The 15,000-nt window shown below is 40.4% G+C and overlaps 1 protein-coding gene and 1 long non-coding RNA gene across 3 annotated transcripts in view; both read left to right on the forward strand.

The window, feature by feature from the left end:
• The window catches only part of LOC122244598 (alpha-galactosidase MYORG-like), an 81,746-nt gene that overhangs the window by 16,610 nt on the left and 50,136 nt on the right, over positions 1–15,000 (forward strand). The window lies entirely within an intron of this gene.
• LOC147471590 (uncharacterized) lies at positions 6,618–9,339 on the forward strand. The gene is made up of 2 exons (XR_015191127.1): positions 6,618–8,159; positions 8,278–9,339. It is a non-coding gene; the product is annotated as an uncharacterized LOC147471590 (long non-coding RNA).

Raw genomic sequence — 15,000 nt, forward strand, 5'->3', positions numbered from 1 at the left:
CTATTTTTTTTTTCTTTTTTTCTCAATATTGTCGTTACTGTTGATACCTTCGGATATCATCTGATTCTGTATCTCCCTTTTCTAGTTTCTTGTTTTTTTGTCGTATTTCTCTCTTTCTTTCATCTTCTTTGTTTCCTCTATTCTCAGTCCTTTTCCTCCTCTGCCAGTCTTCGACTTACCCTTCCCCCTCCTCTTCCTCAATTCTCCTTTTTACAATCACCAGTCCGCATGATTATCCAGTCTTCTTCTCCCGTCCATCCCATCTCCCCTTCGCTTATAATCTCTCCTTCTCTCTCTCTCTCTCTTCTTCCATCTTTCATTGTGCTCCTCTTCTGACCCTTTCCGTGGCAAGGACTCCCTTAAAGGATACGTGGAGCGATAAAGTCCTCGATGTCGACCTAACAAGACAAAGTTCACCGAGGGACCCCTTCTCTCCCTCCCCACCCCCACCCCCTCCTACTCACGGTTGCAAGTCCATCTGCCGTATTGCAGTCTTCCCCTTCAAGTATTGCACTCCGGTCTCTTCGCTGGAAACCGCAAGCTTCCCTGTATTTCCGTGGGTATTTTCAAGGATTAGGAAACATTTGGATGATTAAAAGAAAGCTTTCGAGAAATGTTGCACAGTCTATGCTTATTGACGAAAGAGTGGAGGCGATGCTCTAGGTACGGAGCAATCATCACACACACACACACACACATACACACACACACACACACACACACACACACACACACACATATATATATATATATATAATATATATATATATATATATATATATACATATATTCAAATACACACACACACACACACACACACACACACACACACACACACATATATATATATATATATATATATATATATATATATATATATATATATATATATATATACATATATATATATATACATATATAATATATATATATATATATATATATATATATATATATATATATATATATATATGTATATATATATGTATATATTTGACTATCTCTTTCTCTCTCTCTCTCTCTATCTATCTATCTATCTCTATATATATATATACATATATGTATATATACATATATATATATATATATATATATATATATATATATATATATATATATATATATATATATGAATCAGGCAAATCAGTTGAACGATGGCCATACCCAGTGCTAACGTTGTCCTTGACCCGAAGAATCGTATTTTATAGCGTGGATGTGATTATGCTAAAAGAATAGAAATTATATTGATGATTTTTTAAAAAGAATATACTTATGTGGTTATATTTAAACATTAAAATTGCGTACATGCGCTTTAGCGTTATGGGCAGCTGCAGTGGAGCGTCAATAGAAAATTTTAAAAACATTTTTGTAATATAACGGAGATTCTTAGACAAAGCGTTGCCTGGAGGTACGCCCCTTTGCTCAATCTCTCTCTCTCTCTCTCTCTCTCTCTCTCTCTCTCTCTCTCTCTCTCTCTCTCTCTCTCTCTCTCTCTCCTCTCTGTCTCCCAACCTTACCTTGCTCTCCACGCTCTCCATCTATCTCTTTATCTACTTATTATGAATCTCTCTCTTCCTCTTTCTCATTCTGTAGCTATCTATCTATCTATATCTTCATCTGTCTCGCTCTCTCTCTCTATATATATATATATGTCTCGCTCTCTCTCTCTCTCTATCTATCTGTCTCGCTCTCTCTATATCTATCTCTCTCTCTCTCTCTCGCTCTCTCTGTCACTCTCTCTCTCTCTCTCTTTCACGTTAGTTACAGAAACCACTTATGTCACTAATTACTTGATATATAATAATTACATTCCTACATTGTTTCTCGCATTCCTTCTCATTTTAGGATCCTTAGATACTGTTTACTTAAGCAGAGAGAGAGAGAGGGAGAGAGAGAGAGAGAGAGAGAGAGAGAGAGAGAGAGAGAGAGAGAGAGAGAGAGAGAGAGAGAGAGAGAGAGAGAGAGAGAGAGAGAGAGAGAGAGAGAGAGAGAGAGAGGCAGGCAGACAGACAGACAGACAGAGAAAGAAACACGGCCCCAAGCACGGTGAAGTTTCCGAAAGGCATTCCTTCAAATTATTCCATTAAAATTGTTTACAGAAGACTAAGATTACACACGCAGGCGCGCCAGGCGGGTCGGGACGATGAACCCGTCCCTTGAGAGGTTATACAAAACATGCATGCAGCTTTAGGGGATGAAAAAGATGGATTCCTTTTCTCACTCTAGCATCAGAGTGTTTTGCAACAAGTGTTCGCCAGAAGATTTCCGATGCGGCCTAAGATTTTTTTTTCCCGGTTACGCGATCGTGACGTCAATAACTTCTTTAACCCACCTCCTCCACCCCCACACACTTCTTCCTCCTCCTCATGTCCCAGCCCCTTCCCCTCCCCTCATATCGTCTATCTTCACCTTATCCCCACCCCCCACCCCCCACCCCCCAATACCACGCCCCTAACCCGTCATTACTGGCTCTTAGCCCTTGGTCTGGTATAAGGCTTGGGTCCTTGTTTGTCGGACTGGTAGTCGATAGGATACCCAGAGAAAAACATCTCTTTTCAAGTCTGCTTGAAAATACACCCGTTCTCAAAAGTAAAAACATCTTCATTGTTTTTTTTTCTCTCTCTTTTTTTCTTTCTCTCTCTCTCTCTCTCTCTCTCTCTCTCTCTCTCTCTCTCTCTCTCTCTCTCTCTCTCTCTCTCTCTCTCTCTCTCTCTCTCTCTCTGTCTCTCTCTCCGTCTCTATCTCCTGTTCTGTTATCTACTTCATCGCTTTTCCTCTTTCCATTTCTTTCACATATATCTACCTGTCTAATCTCTTTCTCTCTCTCCCTCTCCACTTTATCCCTTTCTCTCTTCCCAGTGTTATTATTTTTTTGTTGTTTTTCCCTTTTTTTTTTGTCTTATTTTTTTTTTTTATTTTCTTTCCCTTCTCCCATCTTTTTCTCTTATTTTATTATTCATATTTGTTTTGCATTATAATTTATCCCATTTTGTTTCTTTTTCCTTTTTTTTTTTTTTCTCCATTTTCCTTTTTTTTTTTTTTTTCTTTCGTTTTTTTTTTTTTCCATGTATTTCCCATTTATTTTTTTTTTTATTTTTTTTTTGTTTTTCATTTTTTTATTTTTTTTTTATTGTTTTCCATTTATTTTTATTTTTTTGTTTTTTTTTCCATTATATTTTTTTCCCTTATTTTTATATTTTTTTCCATATTTTTTTTATTTTTTTCCCATTTTTTTTTTTTTTTTTTTCCCTATTTTTTTATTTTATATTTTTTCCATTTTATTTTTTTTTTTTTTTCTTTTTTTTCTTTTCCATTTCCCATTTCTTTTTTATTTTATTTATTGGTTTTTTCATTCCCATTTTTTTCATTTTTATTTTCCCATTTTTTTTATTTTTCATTTTTTTATTTTTATTATTTTTTATTTTCTCTTCCCATTTTCGCATTTTTTTATTATTATTTCTTTTCTTTCATTTTTATTTCATTTCCATTTTTCTTTTTATTTTAATTATTATATTTTTTTTTTTTTGTTCCAGTATTTTTTTTCGTTTTTTTTTTTATTTTTATTGATTTTTTCCAGTTTTATTTCCCATTTAATTATATATCCATTTGTTTTATTATTTTATTTTAATTTTTTTTTTTTATTATTTTTCCCATTATTTTTTCTTTTTTTTTTCCATTCCATCTTTTTTCCATGCACTTTTCCATTTCATTCCCATTTCCTCATTTTTATTTTTTTTTTTTTTTTTTTTTTTTTGCCCATTATTATGTTTTCCCATTCTTTTTTTTATCCATTTTCTTTTTTTTATGTTTTTTTTTTTCATTTCTATATTATTCCATTTATTTGTTTTGTATTTATTTTTATATCTTTTTGTATATTTTTCTTTATTGTTTTTTCTTTTCTTTATTCCATATTTTATTTTTTCCCATTTTATTTAATTATCTTTTTTTTTATATCTTTTTTATATTTTTTATCCATTAATATTATCTCTCCATTTTTTTTTCCCATGATTATTATTTTCCCATTTTCCATATTTTTTTGTTTTCCATTTTTCTTTTTTTTTTTCATTTCCCATTTTTATTATTTTTTTTTTATTCTTTTTTTTCTTTTTTTCTATTTGATTTTTCCTTTCTGTTTTTCCATCATTTTTTATTTTTTCAATTATCATTTTTATTTTTTTTTTCTTTATTTGATTTTTCATCCATTTCTATTTTTCTTATATTTATTTTTTCCATTGTTTTTATTTGTCTTATATTTTTTAGTTTTTATACCATTTAATTCATCATTTTATTTTTTTTTTTTCATTTCTCAACAGTTTTTTCCATCTGTTATTTTCACTTTTGGTTTTAATTTTCTATTTTTTTTATTCTTTCCTTTTTTGTTTTATTTATTAATGTTTTTTTTTTTTATTATCTTTTTTTTTATCATTTTTTCATCTCGTCCCATTTATTTTTTTTTTAGTTTTCGGGTTTTTTTCCAATTTTATTTATTTTTTGATTTTTTATTCCCTTTACCATTCTTCCATCTTTTTTTTTATTTTATTTTTTTTATTTTTATATGTTTTTTTCTTTGTTTGGGTGTTTGGCAATGTGGGTAATGGGATGGTGGGGGGGCTTTGGGTTGTTGTGTGGATATGTTTTTTTGGTTGGGGAATTAAATTGGTGGTAACTTATGTATGGTTGGTGGGGGGGTTTGAAAGGGTAAGGTGGGTTTTTCTTACTATTGTTATTGTTTTTTTAGTATTGGTTGGTTTTGTTTGTTCCATTTGTTTGTTTAATGTTACATTCTTGTTGTTTCTTGGTGGTGGGGTGTCTGGGGTTCCACTTTTATTGTTCATGTGGGTTGGAGTCTGGGTTATTCATTTTGTGTTATGATTTTTTTTTGGTCCATGTTATTTTTTCCATGTTCCTTTTTTGTATGTTGAAAGTTGGGGAGTGGTGTCTTTTTTTTCCTGTGTGAAATTTTTTTGGTTTTCGTTTTGCCCTTTTTTTATGTCCAATTTTAGTTTTTTCTTGTTTTGTAGGGTTTTTTATTTTTTTTTATTTTTTATTTTTTCTCTCACAAATAGTTATTTATCCCTCCAGGATTCTGTGTTTTTTTTTTATTCCACATTTCTATTTTTTTTTTTCCTTTTTTTTTCCCATGAGGTTTTTTTTTCATTTTCCCTTATTTTCCATCATTTTTTTCCATTATATTCTGTGATTGTTTCCCATATTTTTCTCCCCTTTCTTTTTATTTTTTTGCCAGTTTTTGGTATTTTGCTCTGTTTATTTTTTTTTGTGTTGGTGTGTGTGGTGGGTGTTGTGGGGACGCTTTGGTGATGGGGGGTAAATTGGGTTTTTCGTATGTTTGGTGTTTATGTATGTGGGTGTCTTCTGTTTCGGGTGGGTTTTGTGTTTGGTTGTGTTTTGGTACCTTTAGTTTGAAATGTTTTTTACCATTTGATTTTTATGGAAATGTTGTGTCTGTTATTATTTTTGTTCCTTCATCGTGTCCCTTTTTTTTCAGTTGTTTCATTGTTTTTTTTATCATTTTTTTTTTCATTTTTTTCCCATCTTTTTTGTTTTTATTGTTCTTATATGTCTTCCTTTTTTTTCCCATTTTTTCTTCATTTTATTATGTGGTTTAATTTTTTCCCCCCCCATTTTTTCCCATTATTTGTTTTTTTTATTTTCCATGATTTCCATTCTTTTTGTTTTTTTTTATTTTTTTTTTTTTCATTAGGTTTCATTTCCCATTTTTATTTTTTTTTTTCCAGTCTTTTTTTCCCATATTTTAGTTTTTCTCTTTCTTCTTCCTTTTTTTCTACTTTTTTTGTTTTTTTTTTCTCCCCATTTTTATTATGTTATTATTTTGTTTCCCATATTTTTTTGTAATTTTCAGTGTTATTTTTTTTATTTGTGTATTCTTCCCATTTTTTTTTGCTCTTTTCTCCCATTTTTTTATTTTTTTTTCCATTTTTTTTATTTATATTTTTCATCTTTTTTTGATATTACAATTTATTGTATCTTTTTTATCTCCCATCCATATTCATTATTTTTTTGTTATCATTTTTTTTATTTTTTTTATTTCCCATTGTTTTCATTTTTTTTTTTTTATATTATTTGTTTTTTTTTATTTTTTTCCCATTATTTATTTTTTTTTTTTTCTTTATCATTTGTCCCATCTTTTATTTTTATTTTCATTATTGTTTTTTTGGTTTTTTTTCCATATGCCATTTCCCATCTTTGTGTTATTTCCCTTTTTTTTTTTTTTGTTTTTTTATTTCTCCCATATTTTTTTTATTTAATTTTTTCTTCCCATTTTCCCATTTCCCATTTATATTCATCTTTATTTTCATTGTTTTTTTCTCTTCTCCCATTTTTTTCCATTTCCCCTCACATCCATACATCTCTCGACCATCTTTATATCCGTTTGCCTAATCTTTCCGTCTGTGTATTCACTTGTCTGCCTGCCCGCCGCCCACCTTCCCACTTGCTTTATTGAAACAAACAAACGCAAGAGAGGAGAGCACGTTGTTCCCTGCTGGAGCTCTTGTACATTTTTTTTTATACCTTTGTTACTTTTAGCGATGCGAAGGCGCGATCATTTTTTCAGGGTGAGTTCGTCCTTGTTTTCGAGAAGAAAAAAAAAAGAAAAAAAAAAGAGATGGAGAAAACTTCATAGGACTACGGAAGGGAGAATGGGAGGAAGGGAGAGGGAGAGGAAAGGAGTGGAAGGGAGAAGGAGAGAGAAAGAGAGAGAGTGAGTTAGAGTGAGTGAGTGAGAGAAAGGGGAATAGAAAAATAAAATGACGCCAGTGGTTGCATCAAGAGCTTTAGAGCGGCTTGTTACCCTCGAAATGAATTGGGATAGATTAGGGTAGATGGACGAACGCTGTCGTCCTATTTTTTGTAGCCTAGTAAAAAAAACTGTACCCATTAAGAGTCTTATAAGCGTCATGGGCTTTGTGGAATGGCACTTTTTTGTTCCAAAGTCACTGTGATATTTCATGTCGAAACGTTACGCTTATTGTTCAACGAATTTGAAAATGTGTAGAGTAATGAATTATCATCAACTTATTCATCATTGGTATCGTCACCATCATTTGCCTCTCACTGATATTGTTTTTGTTAAATGCATTTGTATTATGAATTTCAGATAATAATTTTGTTATATGCATTAGTATTATGAATTTCAGGTTGTACTTTTTGTTATATGCATCAGTATTGTTAATTGTTATATGCATTATTATTATGAATTTCAGGGTAGTTCAACAACAACAAGAAGAAGCTATTAGGTAGTTTTTGTAATAAAAAAATGAGGGCAAGGTCGATGGCGAGAAAGATCATGGCTGTCAACTCAGATTAACGTCGTGTCACCATATGATCGGGAAGAGCAGAATAAGGACAGGCAAGTCTTAGACCCAATACGAATTTTAATTTGTGAAGAGGAAGAAGAAGGTTATGAACGGAATTCTGGGAAGAGAGCAGGTTTTTTTTTCTTTTCTTTTTCCTTGCTCCGCGGAAAACTTATTTCCCTCCTTGAAACTTCTGTTGAACGAAATTTCACTTCCTGGATTCGATGGCGTTTTTTGGGGGGAACAGTATTTTGCTTTGATGAAACGTTACCGGTAGAAATTATGCTCTTATATTCCTTTATTGACTAATTGGGGGGGAGGGGAGTATTTTCCTACGCTGTAAACATCTTGAGAAAATTGGAATTATATTTGTAGGAAAACTTTTGAAGACGGAAAAAGCGGCGCTGTTGTCATTGCTAAATTTTGAGCTTGCGTCATTGCACTGGCGTGGCAAGTATACAGAATGTCCATTCATTTATCTACAAGGTTGAAGGGGAGATAAATTCAGAGAAGAGAAAACCACGTATATGATTATTAAGAAGGAATATCGAGTGAAAGTGATGGCTCAATTGAAAATCAAACTTTATTAAAGATTTATTGCAAAAGAAATACAGCAAAATAAAATGTATTTGGCCTTTACTCTATCACTAACCCGAACGCCCAGCACGCTGTACATCAAAGCTAAAGATTATGCGAGTTTCGGCTCGGCGAGTTTTACATAAGAGGGATTCAGGTCTCTCTCTCTCAAAGGCCTTTCAGAGTTACGCCGGTTTTCGAATTTTCTCGAAATTTCGTTAATTCGTATTTATCAACTTTTGGGGGGTGACACTAGGTAGACTAGGTTGTGTTGGGGAATAATGCGTCGTTGTTGCGGTGTGAGCGGTGCTCGAGAGGCTGGTGTGGTTTGCGAGATGTGATGATTCCATTCGGTCGGCATTAGTTGAATTAGGCTGACTGTGGAGGAAACACACTTATAGATAGATATAAAAAGGAACAGCAGAAACATACAAGCATGGGGTTACGCCCCCCATCTTTTATCTCCTACTTTAACTTCCTTTTAGGTTGCTAGTTACCATTTTATATCTTCCTTCTCCTTCTCTTTCGAGAATCGCGATTCTCCACTTTTCTCTTTGTATTGTATTGCATGCGACACAGCCATGTGAGAGAGTCAGACAGAAATTTCCAAGTTGCCACAGGTAGTCGGCTCTTGTCAATACCCCCCCCCCTCCCACCATCACACCTCCTACCCCAGCAGGACGCATGTCTTAAGACCGAGGAAACGAGATTTAAGCACAAGAGCGTGCCTTGCAAAAAAATATAGTATAAATACTACAATGATGGTAACACCGATTTTCATAATGTTAATAATTGTAAAATGTACAGTAATTACAATGATAATAATTACAGTTAGAACAATTACAAGGATTCAGTTCTGAAAAGAGTTTATGAAAATCATGTCAGTTCTCGGAGATTTATGAGATACGAGAGACGCCTGGGCATTTCCCACGTCCGACAGAGCTTAAATAAATGTATGGTCTATAAATGCACAAATAATTCTAAATTTACCACATCAGGTCATTCAAGTATATAAATTCTTCCAACCACTCAATACGGAACACTGATCATGAAAGTTTGCACTGAACTCATTCGACGTGAAAGTCAAGGTCGACGTTTTGTAAACCCGACTTTACGGACAAAGACTCGTGGGTACTGTCATGCTGTGTCATGTCTACTGTGAAACCATGAACGTGTGTCGGTCAAAGTACGCGAAAGTAAAGAAAGAGAAAAAAAATATATATATATATACTGTGGGAAACTGAACTTGTAATTAGAAGACAGAGAAAGAGAGAGAAAGAGAGAGAGAGAGAGAGAGAGAGAGAGAGTAATTGGAAAAGAGAGATAGATAGATAGATAGATAGATAGAGAGAGAGAGAGAGAGAGAGAGAGAGAGAGAGAGAGAGAGAGAGAGAGAGAGAGAGAGAGAGAGAGAGAGAGAGAGAGAGAGAGAGAGAGAGAGAGAGAGGGACAGACAGACAGACAGACAGAGAAAGAGTAAATGACAGATTAATGAAACAAAAAATGAATAGAAGTAACAGCGTGAAGAAAATAATAAAAAGAGATAGGCGCGAAAGAGAATTAATCCAGTGGATTTTTAGACTCTGTGAAACACCCTCCTCCCTCCCTTCCCCATACGACTTCCAGTATCCTCCCCCCTCCCTCCCTTCCCAATACGACTTCCAGTATCCTCCTCCTCCCTCCCTCCCTTCCCAATACGACTTCCAGTATCCTCCCCCCCTCCCTCCCTTCCCAATACGACTTCCAGTATCCTCCCTCCTTCCCTCCCTCCCTTCCCAATACGACTTCCAGTATCCTCCCCCCTCCCTTCCCAATACGACTTTCAGTATCCTCCCCCCTCCCTCCCTTCCCAATATGACTTCCAGTATCCTCCCTCCTTCCCTCCCTTCCCAATACGACTTTCAGTATCCTCCCCCCTCCCTTCCCAATAACGACTTCCAGTATCCTCCCCCCTCCCTTCCCAATATGACTTCCAGTATCCTCCCTCCTTCCCTCCCTCCCTTACCAATACGACTTCCAGTATCCTCCCTCCTTCCCTCCCTCCCTTCCCAGTACGACTTCCAGTATCCTCCCCCCTCCCTTCCCAGTACGGCTTCCAGTATCCTCCCCCCTCCCTTCCCAATAACGACTTCCAGTATCCTCCCTTCCCTCCCTCCCTTCCCAGTACGACTTCCAGTATCCTCCCCCCTCCCTCCCTCTCTCCTTCCTTCGGTCCCTCCCTCCCTTCCCAATACGACTTCCAGTATCCTGCACCCCCTCCCTCCCTTCCTCCTTCCCTCCCTTCCCTCCCTTTACCCTTCCCAGTACGACTTCCAGTATCCTCCCGCATCCCTCCCTTCCCTTCCCTTCCTCCCTCCTTCCGTCCCTCCCTCCCTCCTTCCCTCCCTCCCTTCCCAATACGACTTTCAGTATCCTCCCCCCTCCCTCCCTTCCATTCCCTTCCTCCCTCCTTCCGTCCCTCCCTCCCTCCCTCCTTCCCTCCTCCCCTCCCTCCTTCCCTCCCTCCCCCCTTCCCAATACGACTTTCAGTATCCTCCCCCCTCCCTCCCTTCCCTCCCTCCCTACCTACCCCCGTCCCTCCCTTCCCTCCCTCCCTTACCAATACGACTTCCAGTATCCTCCCTCCTTCCCTCCCTCCCTCCCTCCCTCCCTCCCTCCCTCCCTCCCTCCCTCCCTCCCTCCCTTCCCAATACGACTTCCAGTATCCTCCCTCCTTCCCTCCCTCCCTCCCTTCCCAATACGACTTCCAGTATCCTCCTCCTCCCTCCCTCCCTCCTTCCGTCCCTCCCTCCCTCCCTCCCTTCCCTCCCTTCCCTCCCTTCCCAATACGACTTCCAGTATCCTCCACCCCCTCCCCTCCCCTCTCCTCCCCCGTGCCACCCTCCTTCCGTCCGTCCCTCCCTCCCTCCTTCCGTCCCTCCCTCCCTCCCTCCCTCCCTCCCTCCCTCCCTTCCCAATATGACTTCCAGTAATCCCCTTCCCTTCCCCTATCCCTCCTTCCCTCCCTTCCCAAATACCGACTTCACAGTATCCTCCTCCTCCCTCCCCTCCCCTCTCCTCCCACCTGCCAACTCTCCTTCCGTCCCGTCCTCCCCTCCCGTCCCTCCTCCCTCCCCCCCTCTCTCCCTTCCCTCCTTCCTCCCTTCCCAATACGACTTCCAGTATCCTCTCTCCCTTCCCTCCCTCCCTCCCTCCCTTCCCAATACGACTTCCAGTATCCTCCCACCTCCCTCTCTCCCAATAATGACTTCCAGTCCCTCCCATCCCCTCCCTCCCCCACCCACCCTTCCCATCCCTTCCCCTCCCTCCCTCTCTTCCCAATAACGACTTCCAGTATCCTCCTCTCCCCCTCCTCCACTCGTCCCGTCCTTCCCTCCCCTCCCACCTCCACCCTCCCATTTCCCTCCCTTCCCCAATATCCTTCCAGATATCCTCCACCCCCTCCCCTCCCCTCTCCTCCCCCGTGCCACCACCACCTTCCCTTCCTTCCTCCCACCCTCCCTCCCTCCCTTCCCCCCATATGACTTCCAGTTCCTCCTCCCTCCCTCCTCCTTCCCTCCTCCCTCCCTACCCTTCACCCATACACTTCCAGTATCCTCCCTCCTCCCCTCCCTCCCTCCCTTCCCAATACGACTTCCAGTATCCTCCTCCTCCCTCCCTCCCTCCTTCCGTCCCTCCCTCCTTCCCTTCCCTCCCTTCCCAATACGACTTCCAGTATCCTCCACCCCCTCCCCTCCCCTCCCCCGTGCCACCCTCCTTCCGTCCGTCCCTCCCTCCCTCCTTCCGTCCCTCCCTCCCTCCCCTTCCCTCCCTGTCCCCCCCCCTCCCTCCCTTCCCTCCCTCCGCTTCCGCAATACTACCTCCCTTATCCTCCCCCCCTCCCCCCCCTCCCTTCCTACTTCCAGTATCCTCCCTTCCCTCCCTCCCTCCTCCCTCCCTCCTCCCGTCCCTCCCAAACGGACTTCCAGTCTCCTCCCTCCCTCCTTCCCTCCCTCCCTCCCTTCCCAATACGACTTCCAGTATCCTCCCTCCCTCCCTCCTCCCCTCTCTCCCTTCCCTCCCCTCCCCTCCCACCCTTCCCTCCCTCCCTCCGTTCCCAAACACAGCCTATCCTCCTCCGTCCTATCCTCCCTCCCTCCACCCTCCCTCCCTCCCTTCCTCAATAACGAACTTCCATTATCCTCCCTCCCTTCCCTCCCCTCCCTCCTCCTCCCTTCCCTCCCCTCCCCTCCCCCCCCTCCCTCCCTCCATTCCCAATACGTCTACCAGTATCCTCCCTCCGTCCGTCCCTCCCCCCCCCCCCTCCCCTCCCCTCCCCTCCCTCCCTCCCTCCCACCCTTCCCTCCCTCCCTTCCCAATAAGACTTCCAGTATCCTCCCCCCTCTCTCCCTCCCTCCTGCCTCCCCTCCCCTCCCCCGTGCCACCCACCAGGTTGATTGGTATGAACCAGAGACCCAACCAGATCTAGTTTGGTGTTGCTTCACATTGCTTGCGGGTGAGTTCGTACTATCGCGCTCGTGCTTGTGTGAAAGGAGGCGCGCTCTGCTGTGTGAGGGGTTTTTTCAGAATCGCAAGGAGGGGGCATCATGACCCTTTTTCGATTTTCATTCTCATCAGAAATTTATCATTACGAATCATTATCATTATCTATTAATGTTACTTTATCATTTTTCATCATCATCATCATCATCATCAACATCATCATCATCATCATCATCACCATCATCATCATCATTATCATCATCATAATCATCATCATCATCATAATAATAATAATCATCATCATCATCATTATCATCATAATCATCATCATCATCATAATAATAATCATCATCATCATCATCATAATCATCATCATCATCATCACCACCACCACCACCACCAACACCGCCATAATATGAACATCTCCATCACCTTCACCTTTACCCTCATCATCATCATCATCATCACCACTATAATCACCACCCCGATACCCATCCTCCATCCTCCATCCTCCATAATTTCCCCGGTGTCACCACATCAAGTCCTGACGCTTATCCTTGTCATCATCCTCACACCCAGGTCGGAATCCTATGCCTTAGTCCACAGGAGTTATCCTTGACTAGCATCCCTTACCTTGACCCCTCACCCCCCGTCCCCACTCCTCCTCTGTCCGTCTGTCTCCCCCACCCACACCCACACCCTCCTCTTCTCTTCTCTTAGCTTCCCCCTTCATCTCTTCTCTTTATTTTCCCTTTCCCATCTCTGATTCTCTTGTCTACCTTTTCCTTCGCTTTTCCCCCCTCCTCGTAAATTTTTCAGTTTATTCTTAGTTTTGTGTATTTTTTTCATTCTCTCTCTCTTTCTCTCCTACCCTTTCTCTATCTCTCCCTTTCCCTCCTTCTCCTTCCTTCTCTCTCTCTCTATCCCCCTTCTCCTTCCCTCTCTCTCTCTCTTTCCCCCTTCTCCTTCCCTCTCTCTCTCTTTCCCCCTTCTCCTTCCCTCTCTCTCTCTTTCCCTCCTTCTCCTTCCCCCCCCCTCTCTCTCTCTCTCCCCCTTCTCCTTCCTTCTCTATCTCTTTCTCCTATCTTCTTATCGTCACTCTCTTCACTGAATTTAGGGGAGACGCCTAAACTTGGAACAAAGTAATTGCTTATCTTGTCCATTAGCGTTCGCGCCGCCCTTTGCCTCTGCTGGTTCCCTCAGGTTATGACAAGACGGAGGCGGGGACGGAGGCGGGGACGGAGGTGTGGGATATGGCGGAGGGGATGGAGGGATGGGGATGGGGGATGGGGGAAAGAGGCTGTCCCGAGAGGAGGGGGGATGTGGGGGGGGGGCGAGGGAGAAGGGGGTCTCGTGAGAGGGGCCAGGCAATCAATATGACACTTTCACCGTTTCCTCTGCTTCGCTTCTTTAGATTTAGATTTTTTTTTCACAAGGTGATTTCTTTTTGAACTATTCTCACATTCTGTCTTTCGTTTCCCTTATTGTTCTTGTTTTGTTCTCTCTTCGCGTCTTCTCTTTTTTTTCTCTCTCTATGTATACCTTCCACTTTATCTCTCTCTCTCTCTCTCTCTCTTTCTCTCTCCATCTACCTATCTATCTATCTCTACCTATCTATCTATATATTTGACATCTTATACAGCCATGTTACATAATTTTCACAGTGGCAGTGTAAAAAAAAACAAATGATATGCTCATTTTCATATATATCTCACACGAATATACATTCTCTCAAGACATCAGGTGTAATTAGGTTGCGTCACCTTTGGCAGATAATTGTTTTGCCAAGTTGCCTTCCAATTATCTCAACCGAGCTGACATCTTTTGGTTGCTTCTGCCTTCCCGCCCCTGGCAAACGCAACTGCATATCTATTACTCCTGTGAATTGTACTGTATATGGCGCTTGTTAAAATATCCCTAACAGACAGACAGACAGACAGACAGAGAAAGACATCCCTACAGACAAACAGACAGACAGACCGGGATAGCTATCACTACGACTGATGTCATGAATTCACCTCTTGTTTATTATACTTGTTATAGTGATATGATTACTCTGTAGATTATGTGTTATAATATTCGTCACTGCTTGCGTGTATTGTGAACTACCTGTTATACTTTGATTTATGTAATTTGCTTGCTTGAGGAAACTTTAGTTGAATGCACGTTTAACCTCCTGGTATCGCATTTCTATTTTGTTTGGGTTATTAGTTTCTCTACACTAAGGAACACACCAAACTCTATTGCTTTAAAGAGACACTTTTTTTTTCTCTCTCTCTGTCTCTTACTCTCCCTCTTTCTTTCTCTCTCTCTCTGTCTCTTGCTCTTTCTCTCCCTCTTCTTCTCTCTCTCTTTCTCTCTCTCTCTGTCTCTTGCTCTTTCTCTCTCTCTTCCTCTCTCTCTTTCACTCTCTCTCTTAATTTTTCTCTCTCTCTTTCTCTCTTGCTCTATCTCTCTCTCTCTCTCTCTCTCTCTCTCTCTCTCTCTCTCTCTCTCTCTCTCTCTCTCTCTCTCTCTCTCTCTCTCTCTCTCTCTCTCTCTCTCTCTCTCTCTCTCTCTCTCTCTCTCTCTCTCTCTCTCTCTCTCTCTCTCTCTCTCTCTCTCT

The sequence above is a fragment of the Penaeus japonicus genome, unplaced genomic scaffold (genome assembly GCF_977035675.1).
Source record: "Penaeus japonicus unplaced genomic scaffold, GWHDUDI00000001_assembly GWHDUDI00000007, whole genome shotgun sequence".
In the NCBI taxonomy this organism is placed as follows: Eukaryota; Metazoa; Arthropoda; class Malacostraca; order Decapoda; family Penaeidae; genus Penaeus; species Penaeus japonicus.